Below are 18,988 nucleotides of genomic sequence, written 5' to 3'. Positions count from 1 at the left end.
TATTTTCGTGATTTGTTCTAGTCGGTATTAGTAGTGTGAAAACATCAACGGCAAATCAAATTTAACGTAAAGAGAAAATTTCATTAACCGATAGTCAATGACACTAACATTGAACATATTGCTCTAGTAAATTATGCAAAAAATTTATTCATAATTTAGATGTCGAAATTCTGTATTCAGGCGAACGTGACAATAATTATTATTATCTCATCATGCTACCAGTTTGGAAGAGCATTAATTGGATCCTGTTAACTGCATTATCCGTCAGTGCTTGGCAGAACTCACAATATTAGCAAAAAGGAAACTCTACCATCTTCGTCGAGCACTATTATTTATTTACTTAGTGTATCAGGTGACAACTGAATTTCGCAACAATAGATAAAATAACATCTGATTTACAGAGACGTTACTGATACAGCGTTATTACAGAGAAAGCAAAAACCACACAAAGACCAGACATTCAAGAGAAATCTTTACGTTTTAAAAATGAATATCACAGTTGATTTTATTATGTTTTGATCTGGTTCTCTGACGTATTCATAACTGAAAATTAATTGAAGGAAGAAAGTGGGGCGTTCATTCAGTTAAAACTGAGTTTGCACTCTATGTCATATATTTATTAATTTTAAGTATATGCTGTAGTGCCAGATTTATTATTTTCTTAACAACATGGAAAACCTCAGAATTTACATCCTTTTGCCAGTTTTCTGTTGAGACGTTCCATACTGCTTGAATGTATTTTTCCTAGTTTCCTGTTCGTCCCTTGTTCTGGTAATCTAATGTTCACATTTCTGCCTTACTGACCTACTTATACTTTTCTATAGCGTTTGGTTGCGTCTTTACTACTGAATAATTAGCTGTGTTATCGTTATTGTAAAACACATTTCTATAGCTACGAAATTTTAATGTTTTTTACCGCTGGTAAAATTTCTGATAGCTCTGCGAGAAAACTAAAATCATGCAACTAGACACCGTTTTGCTGTAACCACAGTAACATACATTGTGACTTTCTACACACTCTTAATAATAACAAGAAGATGAAACTGTTGGAAATACTTAAAATCAATACATATGACATACAATACTTGTTTAGTTTTAAATGAAGAAGCACACTTTCCTCTTCACCCCTAATGTTTCACTAAATTTAACTTACGAATATGTGCAAGAACTAAATTACCGTTCTAACACCAACTTGATTACTCATTTATAAAATATAATTTTTCCGTTGTTTTTTTAAAGGTAATTTACCTGTGCCACTAACATAGCTGTAATTTGAACTTCGTTCAGTTCTCACCTGTTGGTAGCCTAAAAATACTAGGAATGGTCAATAAATAATAGCACTAGAACATCAAGGAAACGCTTTAAAGTCGTATTGACTGTTACTCGGTCGTGACTGCTTCAAAAACACGAAAATGTTTCTTCCAGAGACCGCTACCAGTCATAAAATTTGTTGACACACCAACTATTTAATGAAGCAAAATGTTTTTAGGTATAAACCTCATTTTTAGGCTGCAACAGCGACGTAAAAACATTTAACAAACGTAGAGAGAGATATCAAAATGGTCTTGTGGTTATCTTTTCTTTCTCCGCAGAATAACGACAGCACATGACAAGACTCTATAAAACAATTTAAGTATCTATGATTACTTTTATTAAATGTTTTTGTATTGCCACGGAGCCTAAAAATGTACGTTATATGTCGAAACATGTTGCTGCATTAAATAATTCGAGTGTCAACAAATTTTGTGACTGAAAAATCCTTTTCCTACGGAAATGCTTCATTTTTTGTTAGGAAAACATATTACATATATGACAGGAAGCTTAAGATGAAAGTCAGTAACGGAAACTGCCTAAGAGGAAGAAATGGATGAAAAGACTGATTCAGACCTAATACCACGGTGTTATTCGGATAGTGGCTGTCATTTTCTGTTTTGTCAGGCTTATGGGTTCCGTAAAGTATACAGGTCGTAGGGGCAGAGATGAGAATTTAGGAACCAACACAACTAGTGAGAAGTGACATTTTACTTTGAGTAGTTGAGAGTTGTGATGTATCACTAATGGATTCTCCGTCATTTACATAAATCGATGATCGATTACAATAATTCGACGTTTCTAATCGATTCTTTCAGAAGAAAGGCCTTTTGTTCATCATTACCTAAGTTTTCCGCAAGAAAATTAGTTCTGATGCGATATAGCAATTTTTGCCAGTACATAAAATTACTTGAAATTCTATTTCCATACCGATCTTTTTACTTGTGTTTACTTTATCAGCTTTCTTCGTGTGATTAAAGTTTGCTTATTTGATTTCTGTTTTAGAAATTATATCCAGTTCTCTTAAGATATTTAGGATGTCAGAGCCACTTTGTCGCACTAACACAATAGCTTAATGTACTTTCCAACAGTTTTTTTGAAAAGCATTTTGAAGTGACTAAAGTATAACAGTAGATGTACATGGTCGAAGTGCCTTAACACACGTAATGTGTTTAATGTGAATGAGAATATTCTAATATTAATTTCATTAAGAAAAATATATACAAATCCACACATACTTTGCTCTGGAAAATTTCAAGTCCATATTCGTGATCTAGGATTAAAATGGAAGCTTTTGATACGGGGTGACAATTATTGACCTCTTTGAAATAAAATCGTCATAACTTCTGAATGGTTAGCGTTAGGACGTTCAAACTGCACTGTTGGCCGCGGAGCATGATGGGATTTGTATGCGCTTACGCACGCTTCTCTTTGTTGTCGGATACTTGGGGTTAGGTTGTTTTGGGGACGAGACCAAACAGCGAGGTCATCGGTCTCATCGGATTAGGGAAGGACGGGGAAGGAAGTCGGCCGTGCCCTTTCAAAGGAACCATCCCGGCATTTATCTGGAGCGATTTAGGGAAATCACGGAAAACCTAAATCAGGATGGCCGGACGCGGGATTGAACCATCGTCCTCCCAAATGCGAGTCCAGTGTGCTAACCACTGCGCCACCGCGCTCGGTCGGGCACTTGGGCGTGAAAATGTCACCGTACTGTGTGCCTGAGCTTATACCACTTGTGAAAGCCTACTATGCGAGCAATACCAGCCCATCTGCTGATCAAAGGAAGTCTAGAATTTGATTCGCAAGTTTGAGAGAACGGGCAGTGTTCGTGATTGACAGTGTTAGCAATGTCGGTCGTCCAGAAAGGGTGAGAACCCCTGAAAAGATCAAGAAGACACGAGCTGTGTTTCAAACCAGCCCCGGGAAATCGATCAAACGAGCTGCACAACAGGTGGGAATCAACTGGGAGACACTGCGACAAATTGCTGAAGACCTGCATCTGTTCCCATGCAAAATTCAAAACCATCAGCCATTAAGCCCCAGGAGCATGGAAAAGCGGTTGTGTTTCGCCAACACTATTGCCCACAGAGTTGACGAACACGACTCTGATGTGACCATTGTTTGGTTTAGCGACGAACCCCACTTAAATTTGAATGGGTTCATCAATAAGCAAAACTGGCATCTGGGGGATTGAGATCCGCATTTCGCGCTCGAGAAATCTCTTCACGCTCAACGGGTGACTGTATGGAGTGAAATGTCCAGTCACGGAATAATCGGTGCGATATTCCTTGATGGCACGGTGATTACCGAACGGTAAGTGAAGGTTTGGGAAGATGATTTTATCCCCATTATCCAAAGCCATCTTGATTTTGACGAGATGTGTTCGTGCAAGACGGAAATCAACCCCATCGAAGCAATCTGACTGCTCAAAAATGATAACCTTACTTCATATAATTAATACAAAAGAATGGACCTGAATTAGAAGAAATCCTCACAATAACCCATACATATCATAAGTCACACATCTCACAGAAAGTCTTCATGACACGAACTACAGCGATACAAGCTACAATACTGCCAGCTAAATAAGAGATTCTAACTACAGAAGGCTCTAACTAGTAATAGGCATGTGATTAGCAAAGGAAAGATTTTGTTTCAGAGCAAACATTGTATTTAGCAGATTTTACCTTAATCAAGTGACAACCAGTCCAAAAAAATTATATAATCATCAGTAATAAATCTCAGTGACGGATGTACATTCAGACCGTCCGCTCGTACTAACACTGCAAACCTCAAACACTGCTAATTATTAACCTCTAACCTCCATCACTGCTGACTATTCACCTCTAACAAAGTGCGCACAGCGCTGTCAGAGTTATTAATGCAGAGCGCTACATAGCGCTGCCAACATACAGACATTTAAACAGCCTACTTACAAAGGTGCGTTACTAAGATATTGTTTGATTTTGATTTTAACACTTTTCTAATGATTTTCGTTTTTGTATACTTTTAGCCCTTGTATCGTAATGTCAGTATATTAGAAACGCAATTTTCATGCAGACAAAACTGGGAAACTGTAAGGGTTCTCGAACACTGTTTTGATTTGCTGATTCATACAAAAAACTGGCCTTCAGTGTCAATGGAAATTGTGTAAATATTGATTTCATTTTTTAAGACATGTAATTCTTACGTAAAGCCTGCATTAAGACATAGGAATGACATCACAAGCCACCGTAATAAAAGAAGTCATCTCACCTGAAGGTACGTAGCTGTGGACAGTTTTGGAGTGTATTGAGTTACGTACGCCTGTAAATCTGAAATTCGATTTTATTAAACACTGACTACGCCACGTTTTTAAATCTGAGTAAGACGTCATTGTTTGTGTACCGAAACACAGTAAACAAACATGACGCAATGTTTTTGTGTTGTTTATAAAATTAAGGTCACCGCAAACATAAAATGGATCTGTAGACCAGCAGCCTTGGCGAAACCAGCGACAACAGGGTATGCACACTATCAGAAATATCCGGGTATCCATATGTAATGCAGCAATGACCACTAGATGGCGCGAGAGGTGGACTGACCAGTATAAAAGACGGGGAGTATCGTGTTGTCAGGAGAGAAGCAGTAACAGCAGAATGGATCAGCCAGGAGAACTGAGTCACTTGTCGTTGGAGGTGACCTGAGTGGCAAATCCATCAGGAACATTGCAGCACTTCTAAAGCTGCCTAGGTCGGCGGATGGTGATGTGATTTTGGAGTTGAAACACGGAGGGAAAAACACAGCTAAACTATGACCAGGCAGATCTCATGTACTGACGAAAAGGGCCCGTCTAACATTGCGGAGATTGGTTGTAAAAACGGCATGAAATTACCAGAAGGAATCATTCATGAGTTCTACAGTGCTACAGCAGTCCGGCTAGCACAGTGAACAGCCGTAGGGAATTAGGAAGAATGGGATACAAAGGCCGAGGAGTTCTTTATAAGCCACTCATTTCTAAGGTCAAAGCCAAATGACGCTTAAAGTGCTGTAAAGAGCGACGCCACTAGACTGTGAATGACTGGAAACGAGTGATGAGTCACGCTTTACTTTTTAGCAATCCGATGGTAGGGCATGGGTCTGGAGAACTACCTGCCATCATCTGTAGCGCCAACAGTGAAGCAAGGAGGAGAGGGTGTCAATGGTATGTTTTTTTTATGGTTAGGCCGTGACCCCTTTACTACGCTTAAGAAAAGGCTAAATGCGGAAGGATTTGAACACATTTTACAGCATTGTGTATTGCATGCAGTTGAGAAACAGTTTGGGTACGGTGACTGTGTGCGTCAACGTGGCAATGCTCCGTGGCAAAAAGCAGCAACTGTGAGGCAATGGTTTGTGGACAATAACAGTCCTGAAATTGACTGGCCTGCCCAGACCCGACATGAGCCCAAGGGAAGAGCTTTGGGACGAATTATAGCTCCAGAACCTAGCGTCCAACATCACCACCTTCTCTTTTTTTTGGCTCTTGAGGAAGAATGTGCTGCCATTCCTCCTCAGAGATTCAGACATCTCATTGAGAGTATCACCAACACAGTTCAAGCTGTCATAAAGGCAAAACCTGGACAAACCCCATATTATTGTCCACTAATAGTTGTCCGGATACTTTTCATCACATTTTGCATACCCACGGAAGTTGTGGATTTGAGAATTCGTTGATAGAGGCTCGCTTTTAATAAAATAAACGGCAAAGTTTAGATGAATCTCAGTGAGAATACATCGATTTTAATAGAGAGTCTTTTTAAGTCATTTCTTTGAAATAAGTTCGAAAGCACAGCTGGTCGTAGGCTATGTTCCATAAATGAACAGCATAGAGACAGAACTGATGACATTTTCTGCAGGACTTGACCGTCATTTTGCAGGTCAATGCTCAAGCACGCGCAGTGCAATCTGTTACTGATTTGTTTGACTGACGGAGCTGTAAGTGCTATACACCACCTACTGCACTCCCCGAACATAAGCTCTCGTAAGTTCAACTCGATTTTAGAAGGAAACACTTCACGGCATTCGCATCAGAAGTGCTACAAATTCGTCGGGCAACAGACCGCGCCGGGGCACACATTAAAAAAAAAAATAGCCGGCCAGTGTGGCCGTGCGGTTCTAAGCGCTTCAGTTTGGAACCGCGTGACCGCTACGGTCGCAGGTTCGAATCCTGCCTCGGGCATGGATGTGTGTGATGTCCTAAGGTTAGTAAGGTTTAAGTAGTTCTAAGTTCTAGGGGACTGATGACGTCAGTAGTTAAGTCCCATAGTGCTCAGAGCCATTTGAACCATCCCAACAGACCGCGCCGCTCGAACTGTCATCACAACTGCCACTGCTAGGAGTATCCTACGACTTCCACATCGCTTGCAACGGGTTATATACAATGCTGGTGACTACTTTGAAGGTCAGTAAAACTTTGAGACACGTATCTATTTTGTACGAGCTGTAAATAAATAGTTGCCGCTATTGAAGTTCCAACCCTTGTAGTAATAGGCATCCCTGTTGTAGAGAAGCAGTTGGAAGAGCGGAAAACAAATAAGTCGGCAGATCCGAGAGGAATACTATTTCGGTTTTCGGTGTGTACCCTGCAGCATCGGCCCCTTACCTATCTTGCGTTTATCGCGAATCGCCGGCCGTGGTGGCCGGGCGGTCCTAGGCGCTACAGTCTGGAACCGCGCGACCGCTACGGTCGCAGGTTCCAACACACTGACATTCATTCCTTGATTGACGGTGTCACTCTGTTTCTGAAAGCTCTGCTGGGGCTGCCTAAATGCCCCCGATGAGGACGGCTAGGAAAACGCTTATCGACTGCCAGCGCAGTCAACTGTGTGCTTGGAAAGCACCCTTAGTGCCGCATTAAATTTCTAATAACGCTACCAATTGGAATTATACTTACTTCTTGGTTTTTCTTACAATATATAAACGTTTAAAGAACATGACGTGTAGATTTTGATTCCCTATTCGAATAAATATAGGTTGTACGATTTTTTATAGAGAACTCTGAGTAGTCTTTCTCCTCTGAATTGTGCTTTCTGTCGTATCTGTACCCTTTGATACTACATTAGTGTCCTTGACATTCTATACATCCTAATCATCGTATAGCTATAATATGATGCTATAATACGTATCATAACTTTACTCTAAAGAGTAGATAATCTGTTACACTTTACTATAACTTTGATAAAAATCCACAATTTCTGGAATAACTTTGAAAATATTGAACATCATGCTACAACACGTCCTTACGATATTTTCATGCTGAAACACAACTAATATTACATTTCCAACTTTGTAGCTTTAAGTTTCAGTTTATCTGAACTTTCAGTAAACCACCTTTTGCAAAATATTAAACGCAATTATACAGAAAATTCCATACAATGTTTTTATACAGAAATATATATGCTGTTAAAATTTCAGCTTTGTACCTTCAACTTTCATCGGATGTGAAACATGTTTGTATCATCAATTTTTGTGGAAACTATTGGACGTATCCACTGTCACAGATCACTATAATAAACTGTGATATGGTTAATCGTCACGTTGTGTCTAGACAAACTACGACAATATGTTCCTGAATAATCTTAGTATCAAATTCAATAATTTTAAATTGTCAAAAATTTTAGTAGCCCGTTGCCCAAGAGTGTGGCGATACGCCGAGACAGTAAATCGCGCTATTTGCTTAGGAGCGAAGAAAGAGTGAAAGGAGGGGTAGGCCTGCTCTCTCCCGGTCTTAACTTGCACCTGCCGACAGCTATCCAATGTACTTGCGTCCCCATACATTGACTTGTTGAAGCTGTGCATCGTCTATGGGGTGTTGGGTGTTGTAGGTGAACAAACGTGTTCAAATGATTCAGCTGTAGGTTCTTAAGTTATCGTCGGTAAGACACGATGGCAGACAAATTAGAAACCCCACTTCATCACATGTGGACATCTAGAATGGTGCGCTGTTGGTATGTGGACTGCATTACTTCATGTGGTTGGTCACACCTTCGTACTCTGTCATTGGCGTGTAGGAACACATATCGTGACTCATCAATTCAGGAACCTTTCCCCGTGCTTCAAAAAATCGTTCAAATGGTTGTGAGCACTATGGGACTTAACTGCTGAGGTCATCAGTCCCCTAGAACTTAAAACTACTTAAACCCAACTAACCTAAGGACATCACACACATCCATGCCCGAGGCAGGATTCGAACCTGCGACCGTAGCGGTCGCGCGGTTCCAGACTGTAGCGCTTAGAACCGCTCGGCCACTCCGGACGGCTTCCCGTGCTTCGCGTATGTACTTGCGCTAATGTAAATTTCAGTGCCCTGTAGCATATAAACAGCAGAGATACAAATGTGAGTATTGTATCCCACAGCAACAAGCTGATTCGGGGTGAAATGATTGCAAACCGGTTTTCGTTTGTCGGTTCTGAATTGGCGAAAAATTTCTCGCCCTGCAGGTCGTTGCGACGGAATTCTCTCACGAAATTCCAATCACCAACTTTCTCCTCCGAATGCGAAAATGTTTTGTTGACACCGACCTACATAGGGAGAAACGACCACCACGATAAAATAAGGGAAATAAGAGCTCGTACGGAGAGATATAGGTGTTCATTCTTTCCGCGCGCTATACGCGATTGGAATAATAGAGAATAGTGAAGCTGATTCAATGAACCTTCTGCCAGGCACTTAAATGTGATTTGCAGAGTGTCCATGTAGATGTAGATGTAGATGTACCCACTGTTACAGCCCTCGTTAGTAAAAGACGATCTCGTTAATCAACGCTTTCTTTCGAAAGCCAGGAGTGTAGGATGATTGTTATTTTCAGAATGATATGACTTACAGCTTTTAAATATGTTTCGAAAATCATAATTTGGCACAGTAGTTGTATCACTATCACACTTAAAGGCAATATCTTGTCGCTTCGACCATACTCTCCAATTTTGACCTGTCCTCTAAAATTATGGATAATTTTCGTACTTTGTTACTTCCATGAGATCTTCGATTGTTTTCTTTCTTGGCCTTTCCCTTGCTTTTCTTCCCCAAAATTTTTCATCCCAATATGTATGTTAATAACGTACCTCCACAGCACAAAAGGCAGAAGACTTTCATATTGATGGTGGAAAAGCCGCTACTAGTATAAGTGCAACTTAGAAGACGCAGGCTTTCAAACTGGGTTATGAGGGAATATTTACTAGAATGATCAAGAGTAACTGAATGAAAGTGAAACTGCGAAGTCGAAGGCAACAGAATACCATCACATTATTTCCTAACCACAGCAGCCATGCAGCATACAGAGAACACCGGTAGTTCTACGCCACATCTTTACTGAAACAGCACCAGCTACGGTCAGACAAGAGATCCTCCTCAGGCATTAAGAACGATATTAAGAACGATGTTCGTTTTCATCGAAATCCACATCATACATTTCCCGACCCAAAACTATAAAGCGTAGGAATGCAACAGAGTTACATATGACACGATAAGCACATTGTGCAGGTTGAATAACGTAGGAGACAGGGTACAACCGTGCGTCACTCCCTTCTCAAATAATACCTCCCTTTCACGTCCTTCGGTTCTTATAATAGCAGTCTGGCTTCTTTATACCATGTATATAAATTACGTCGGCATATTCGTTAAGAAAACTGCTATTCTGGAGAACATTTTCAATCTTTCTGCAGAATTCGTATCGTACTTCAAGTGTGTATTATGGTTCAGAAACATACACCGATGAACCAAAATGTTATGACCACTGCCCACCGCCAGACTGAATGCCGCGTGTTGCGTTTCTGGCACGTGACACAGAAAGGACAGTATACATGGTGATTAAAAAAGAAAGAACATATTTCAGTAGTTTATTACAGCCAAAGTGTGAAATACAGAAACACATTGCGCATGTCACTGGATACAGGAACTTTCAAAGTTTTATGTTCACACAGACACTATACCATGCAGTCAACATGAGCATCATGCGTTGCTTCAGAAATTTCGAAACAGTAGTCCGGTTCATTCCACACACGAATCAACAGGTCCCTTTTTATTCACGACAGTTTCAACAATTCAATATCTCAGCTCTTGAAGGGTAGCTGCCATAGGTGGGACAAAGACTGTCTCTTGCGTACTGCCATTGAAAAAAAAATCGCAAGATGGGTAGTGTAGTGACCTGGGTGTCCAAAAGCAATGAGCGAGGTCTTATTGTCCACCTCTTCCAATCCAATGTTGTAGGACGGTGGTGTTGAGATAACAGCTCACCTCAAGGTGAAAGTGAGGCGGAGCGCCGCTGTGCATGAAAAAGAAATCACTGGAATCTTCGCCAAGTTGAGGAAACAACTAATTTTGCAGCATGTCCAGGTGTGGCATTCATGTCACAGTTTCCTCCGCTGAAAAAGAAAGTGCCGTAAGCTTTCTGAAGAGAAACGGCACAAAACACTTTTAGTTTCGATGAATCTGTCATGTTCGACGACGATACCAGGATTTTGTGACCTCCAGATTATTAGATTATGGCAGTTTACATTACGCGATGTATGAAAGGTCGATTCGTCTGAAAAGATGAGTCGTTCGGAAAAAGTGTCCTCTCCCGTGTCCAGGAGAACTGAAATGCAAAGTTCTTACTTTGTGTTATGGTCACTGGGACGCAGTTGCAGCAACTGCAACTAGTAAGGCTTTGGATGCAAGTGACGTTTCAGAACACGCCTCACCATTGTTTTAGAAAGTTGAAGTTCCTAGCCTGCCCATCGTGTGGGCTTCCGAGGGCTCCGCGATAACGCGTATTGGAGACGGTCAATATTTTCATCAGAAGTGCATGGCCGACTAGAGTTCATCTTTAGCATATGCAACCAAATTCCAAGAATTTTGTATGCCAGTCCTAAATCTGCTTGTGCAGAGGTGGCTTCTTGCTGAATCTAAGGCGGAATGCACGTTACACTTGAATAGTGGATTGACTTCTCGGAAATTCCAGCACACAAAATAATTTCTCTTGTAGTGTGGTCGCCATGTTGCTAAATGCTAACAACAGCGCAGCTGTGTCAAACCTTTGAACCTTCCTCTACCCAGTGACATGCGCACTGTGTTTCTATCCTGATATGTGTTCTTTCTTTCTGTATCCCCCGGTAGCGAAACAGACACGAACGGGGTAATCGCTCTAGCGTAGGTAGGAGTCGTAAATAGGCGACTTCTCAAAGGACAGATTGTCATGGTCCGGCAGCTGGGAGCAGCTGTCAGAAATTGTGAAGTTGGTCGGCTGTTCGCAGCCTACTGTCGAGAGCACCCAAGAAAAGTGACTGAAGAATAGTGAGACTCTAAGTAGGGCACAAAGAGTTGGATGTCGGTGCTTCGCAGCAGAACGTGGAGGTCGGAGGATTGCCGGTTCTATAAAGCACTTGTTCTATAAAGTGGTGATCTGTGGCAGATCTAATGACAAAGTACAATGCTAATGCAGACACAAGCCTTTCAGAGCACGCCGTTCGGCGCACATTGTTGAACAAGGCCTCCACAGCAGGCGACGCCTACGAGTTACCATATTGGCCGAACGACATCGTAAATTAGCATTGCAGTGGGGACGCTGTCACCGAGATTGGAGCGTTTTTCAGTGGAAACGTTTCGCCTCGTCAGATCAATCACGTTTCTTGTTACGCTAGGTCGAGGGTCGTGTTCGGATACGCCGTCGTGCAGGCGAATTGACGGTCAACAGCGGCACCGCGCCTCGGACACAGACCAGTGGGGTCAGTTTAAAGGTTCAAAAAATGGCTCTAAGCACTATGAGACTTAACATATGAGGTCATGAGTCCCTCTAGACTTAGGAGTACTTAAACCTAACTAACCTAAGGACATCACACACATCCATACCCGAGGCAGGATTCGAACCTGCGTCCGTAGGAGCAGCGCGGTTCCAGACCGAAGAGTCTAGAACCGCTCCACTACAACGGCCGGCTCAGTATTAAGCTACGGAAGAAATTCATCTAGATTTTCACAGCACCTGTGGTACTAATCGACACGACAGCTATGGACTAAGTGCAAATCACCAGCAGGTTGGTTGGTTGGTTGGTTGTTTTGTGGAAGGAGACCAGACAGCGAGGTCATGGGTCTCATCGGATTAGGGAAGGACGGGGAAGGAAGTCGGCCGTGCCCTTTCAAAGGAACCATCCCGGTATTTACCCGGAGCGATTTAGGGAAATCACGGAAAACCTAAATCAGGATGGCCGGACGCGGGATTGAACCGTCGTCCTCCCGAATGCGAGTCGCACCAGCAGGATAATTCCATGTCACAAGGCCAGAACAGTACTACAGTAGTTTGAGGAGCATGGTGTCTTGTGCACCATATTCGCCTGATCTGAACCCGATGGAACACATCTTGGTCTCTACTAGACCCCAGCTCCAATCCCACCACCAAAAGGCCCGTAATGTACCGTGCGTAATTTTGTGGCACATACCTCGATAAACCCACCAAGGTCTTGTCGAATTCATGCCATGCCGAATCGCTGCCTTACTGCGTTACAAAGGTGGAGCGAGGCCCAATTAAGCAGGTGATCACAATGTTTTGGCTCATCTGTGTTGTGACCGAGCTACTGCTGTTTTTTTTCGTCATCATTTGCTGGCCTCATCATCATTAGTATTGTAGTATAGACGTCACCACTAGAAGCGATTTGTGCAAGAATCACACGTGATGCTTCGTTTTAGACACATTTACGTTTTACGTTAACTTCAAGAACTTCCAACTTCATAGCTTTGTTTTTAGTGTTCACGAAGAACACTGTCGGGAGCTTGTCTGTTTGTGATCCCATGTCAGACTCCGGAGAGCAGCGGGGGTCAATATTTGGAGAAGGCCGGCGAGCTGGTCCCGGCTTTGCACAGTTCGTCGCTGGGGCGCGCCAGATGCCGGTAAAGGGATTTGTTTGGCCGTCAGAATGGGATTACAGCAGTGCGACAACTGCGTTACAGCGGCAATTACGCGGCTGCTGGCGACGGCCGACGGGAGCCGGGGAAGCGGCTGCAGCAGCAGGAGGAGGAGCGGCAGGCCGCCGCATTAGGCAAACACCAGCCGGGCTGTCAGGCCGCGCCGCGCCGCGCCGCTCATGAATATGGAGGGCGGCGCGGGCGCCGACAGGCGGCGCCGCGGGCCACGGCGCCCGGCACCGCGCACCGCGCCGTCTCCAGCCGGCCTCGCACTGCTCCAAACGTAGACGTGCGTCGCGTTAGCCAGTTGTCGGGTTCTCTCTACCACGTACTCGTTCGCCTTCTCCGTAATGGGCGAAAGAACCTCAATGGCATGGAACACAAATTGCACTAGACGTCTAACTACTTTATTGTTTAGTTTAGTTTACAAATAGCGAGCCCTTCCTGTTTTCTGGATCATCTCAGTCCAGCACTAATCATTTTCGATTTTCGTCCGACTACAACATCGGCCGCGATAAACTGGTACGTTTGCTACTCGTGGCTGTTGACTTTGGCTCTCCGTCGACGGACACCGGAGTTTATGGACTGTGTGTATTAAAACATGCGTCGCAGATACATTTTGTGGAACGAACAGCAGGGTCACTACATTGAGGAACTCCTGCCAGGAACACAGGTCACAGCTCATTATCTCCGACTCACATTCGCACCTAGCGCCACCTGTTCGCAGTCGTCGTCCATGCTCTCCCAGCTCGCTAATTTTAGATACCCGTAGGAGGTCGAATGTAACTGTGCGTCCGCACTGAGGGTTGTGGAGGCGAATCAACAATGTGTGGTGTCTGTTCTGTGGGAGATGTCCCCCCTTCCCCTCAGTTTATGGAATACGTACCACAGTTGCGGATCTTGCGTGGTATCTGCTCTTTCGGATATGTCCGAAAGAACAAACACCACGCATCCATATAAGTACTACGAATCGCTTCCCCGAGGCGTAAGCATCACTGCTGTCGTACATCTTGCAGATGCAGTCCGAGAACAACGACCTGGAAAACTGAGTGAATTGGCGCTCCTCCATGATAAGGCCCGTCAGCATTCTGCTAGACTGACAAAAAACGCTATACAAGAGTTGGGTTGGGAAGTCATTCTGCGCCCAGCGTATTCACCTGACCTTGCGCCCTCAGATTTTCAATTTTTCCGCTCTCTACCGAGCAGCCTTCAAGCAAATTCCTTTCCGGATGAAAATGCAATCCGAACATGGCTGGACGGTGTCTTCGTCTCAAAACGACGCGGTTTCTACAGTTGTGGAATCGTGGAGTTACCTCAGCGTTGGCAGACTGTTGTATACGGTGAAGGAGAATATATTACTGATGACCACCCCTCTGTTATGCGTATCCGTCGTGTTTATGAAACTTATGGAAAAACGTTAGGAACTTATGCACCAACCCAATATATTCACGTTTTTAGTAGACTGCGACATAGGCTGGTAATAACAGAATAAATAACATAGCTAATTGAAAGTGTAACGCCTCTGTAGCTTTTAGAATCCATAGCGATATAGCATTTTCAGTTGTCTACGTCAACGTCTACGTGATTACTCTGCTATTCACAATAAAGTGCCTGTCAGAGGGTTCAATGAACCACCTTCAAGCTGTCTCTCTAGCGTTCCACTCTCGAACGGCACGCGGGAAAAACGGGCACTTAAATTTTTCCGTGCGAGCCCTGATTTCTCTTATTTTATCGTGATGATCATTTCTTCCTATGTAGGTGGGTGCCAACAGAATGTTTTCGCAATCGGAGGAGAAAACTGGTGATTGAAATTTCATTATAAGATCCCGTCGCAACGAAAAACGCCTTTGTTTTAATGATTGCCACTACAATTCACGTATCATGTCTGTGACACTATCTCTCCTATTTCGCGATAATACGAAACGAGCTGCCCTTCTTTGTACTTTTTCTATGTCATCCGTCAGTCCCACCTGATGCGGATCCCATACCGCACAACAATACACCAGAATAGGGCGGACAAGCGTATTGTAAGCAGTCTCTTTGGTAGACCCGTTGCACCTACTAAGTGTTCTGCCAATGAATCGCAGTCTTTGGTTTACTCTACTCACAAGATTATCTATGTGATCGTTCCAATTTAGGTTATTTGTAATTGTAATCCATAAGTATTTAGTTGAATTTACAATCTTCAGATTTGTGTGACTTATCGCGTAATCGAAATTTAACGGATGTCTTTTAGTACTCATGTGAGTAACTTCACACTTTTCTTTATTCACGGCCAATTGCCACTTTTCGCACCATACAGATATCTTATCTAAATCACTTTGCAATTCGTTTTGGTCATCTGATGACTTTACAAGACGGTAAATGACAGCATCATATGCAAACAATCTAAGACGGTTACTCAGATTGTCTCCTATGTCGTTAATATAGATCAGGAGCAATAGAGGGCCTATAACACTTCCTTGGGGAACGCTGGACATTACTTCTGTTTTACTCGATGACTTTCCGTCTATTACTACGAACTGTGGCCTTTCTGACAGGAAATCACGAATCCAGTCGCACAACTGAGGCGATACTCAGTAGGCACGCAGTTTGGTTAGAAGACGCTTGTGAGGAACGGTGTCGAAAGCCTTCTGGAAATCTAAAAATATGGAATCTATTTGACATCCCCTGTCGATAGCACTTATTACTTCATGAGTATAAAGAGCTAGTTGTGTTTCACAAGAAGAAGGTGAATGGCGGAACAGTTTTGAGATTTCATGAAAAATGCTCCGGACATACTCGCTACTAGTCAGTATCCATTACATGTTACGGCTTTCTTCATAACGATACTGAGTTGACACCTTAGTCTGTGTGATGGGATAGGATGAGAATTCGGTTTTCGAAGTTCGTAAGTTTCTCTAGGGGCAGTTCTTCTCCCCGCCCCTCACTGGGTACGCCATTGTAAACATTCCCTGCGTCATATAAAGTGCCACAAACACCGTAAATTTCTATGGCGTCCAGGAGCAAACGACGTACTGCTTAAAACAATGGCCATGCAGTAAAACAATTACAGTCCGCATAGTTGCTCGAAGCGGCTAATAGTGATGAAGTAGTAGCTATTTCGAAGTATTTGTGGCTGTTTGCGGTCTGCCTCGGCAATCTTTAATTAGATTTTCTTCTATTTGACTCACGAAAGGCCTATTCCTTTCTGCACCGCCCCTTCTCAAGGCACTTATTAAGATGGCATACATAACTGGACTGAGGATTTCTTAACAGAGAGACCGTAGTGCGATACCCAGGAAGAGAATCAACAGCGACAGAAGGAATGTCTGCCGTAAGCAAAGAAAGGGCAAATGGACAGCCAACGGTAAGGTTTTGTATCTCACATTTGATGATGTGTAATACTGTTTGCAAGTTCTTTGCGATAAGTGACCACTAAGATGTGTCAATCCAAGAGAACTGCACGGAAATCAAGTCAGAAATTGACGAGGTTTACTTCGATGGAAATACTGTCGTTATGTTAAACTGTGTTCGTGATTGGTTTGAAGACTATGGTAATTTACTAGATATGGCTCAACTGGAGGTAGTTTGCCTTTGGCTTCCACCTGCCAAAGCTCATCCATGAAGTTGCAGGGAGCCTACAGTTTAATGTGGAATCTTTTTTACACTGTAACTTGTTTTAATGTCAGAGATGAAACTCACGTTGACTGTCAGAATAAATCTTATGACCTACTGCGGGTAGAACACAGGATGAGGCAACAACACAAATGTAGTTCTGGAGGGGACAGATACAAATATTTTCATAGGAAGAATCTTAAATATAGGTAATTCACCCACCAACGAAGTTGCTTGGAATATCCTCATTTCTTCCATTCTATGATCTCGTCTGTAAGTCTTAACTGGATTAACAGAGAAGATAGATATTGTACAGAGAACATACATCAGATTCGTCGCATGCGTCACAACGTCACGGAAATGTTCAACCATCACTGGTAAGGTAGGTGACTTAAAGGTTTGCTCTTGATGTTCCACCTATGTACGTTCCAACGCAGTGATGAAACACGTTAATTTGGGTTTGTACGGAGTCAAATTTTCTTCTCATGCAGAATCTACGATGGGTTAAGGAGCGGGGAAATGACACTAACATACTTCACTCCATTCAGTGGCTTTCCTATGTACACGTGCATCCGTAGATTTAGAGAGTATCTATTATCATGTGTAAAGCAGTTCTGAAAGATGCTGTTAGCTATTTATCTTCAGAGAAGCAGATTAAAAAAAACTTCAGTTCACAAAAGTGTTTAGTTTAATGCGCTATACAGGATGTTTTAAAGTCTTTGCGACAAACGTCTGGCGGTGACAGATCACGTCACAGGGAGAAACTTTTTTTCGAGACAAATATTTGCTGACGCTTCCCAACGATGCTGGTTGTCCCTTAGGATTCGACAGCTCTGGTTCGCCGAAATTTCACCGAACTAGTGGGGTCTACTAACAAGGCGTGCAGCACACTACCTGCCCCAGTAAATCGATAGAGTGATATTCGATAAAAAACTCATAAGAATGAATGTCTTCAGGCGGAGAAAGATATCTCAGAAGCGAATCAAGAACTTCAGTTTTGTTAGGCCTACCGCTTTTCACACGGAGCAAGTGACTGGCTGATGGGCAACACACATTGCGTACGAACGCGACAGAGTGCCTACGCCCCGCCGCCTCTCATGGGGCATAACCAGTCTGGCGTCATCGGGAAGCGTCAGCCAACATTTTGTCTGTAACAACAGTTGTTCCCCATGGCGTGTATCAGACGTAGACGTTTGTCGCAAAGAGTGAAGCAACCTGTAAAATAGCTGTCTCTAAGAAGGTATTACCTGGTAATTTAAATACCTGTTCGGCTCTTGAACGAATTGAACTAGTGGTGTATCACTCCGGTAAAAGCAGTTGAAATACTCCAATTTGTAAATGCAACCTTGAGTACTATGAAGTACCGATATGTACAACCCCTATTGTGTTTTCATGTTGACCTAACGACGTCGCCATTTGCGACTGTAGTGGGAAAGGGCAAGGGCTCATCGAGATTGGATCGTAGATTAGTGGAATCGCTTCACCTGGTCGGGCAAATCGAGTTTCTTGTTACACCGTTACACCGCCGGCCGGTGTGGTCGAGCGGTTCTAGGCGCTTCAGTCTGGAACCGTGCGACCGCTACGGTCGCAGGTTCGAATCCTACCTCGGGCATGGATGTGTGTGATGTCCTTAGGTTAGTTAGGTTTAAGTAGTTCTAAGTTCTAGGAGACTGATGACCTCAGATGTTTAAGTCCCATAGTGCTCAGAGCCATTTGAACCATTTGTTACACCAAATCTATGGCTATGTCCAGATACCGAATACGGCAACATTCAGGCGATCGGCTGCTCCGTACATGGCCATGCCACAGACGCAGGCTGGTCGTAGCAACATTGTGCTATGGAGGACATTCACGGAACCAGTGTCAGTAATTGAAGACAACGTGACAGCTGTGGAATGGGTGAACATTATTACGAACCACCTGCATCTCCTCATGCGTGATGTCTTCCAGGAGGATAACTGTCTCGATGAGCCCTTGCCTTTGCCCATTGCAGTCGTAATTGACGAAGTCGTTGGGTCAACATGGAAACACAAGGGCGTTGTCTGCTCCGGAGCTCCATGTTCAAAAGTATGCGCTGAACAATGTAGTCCGGAACTCAAGTGCCTGCACCAGATTGTATGCAGTCGTTAGGTCCGATATATATATCTTTGCCTATCCTGCTTTACAGAGCAGGCAAGCCTCCAA

Source organism: Schistocerca serialis, chromosome 1, assembly GCF_023864345.2.
Source record: "Schistocerca serialis cubense isolate TAMUIC-IGC-003099 chromosome 1, iqSchSeri2.2, whole genome shotgun sequence".
Taxonomy (NCBI): domain Eukaryota; kingdom Metazoa; phylum Arthropoda; class Insecta; order Orthoptera; family Acrididae; genus Schistocerca; species Schistocerca serialis.
Note: the sequence above shows the minus strand (reverse complement) of the source record.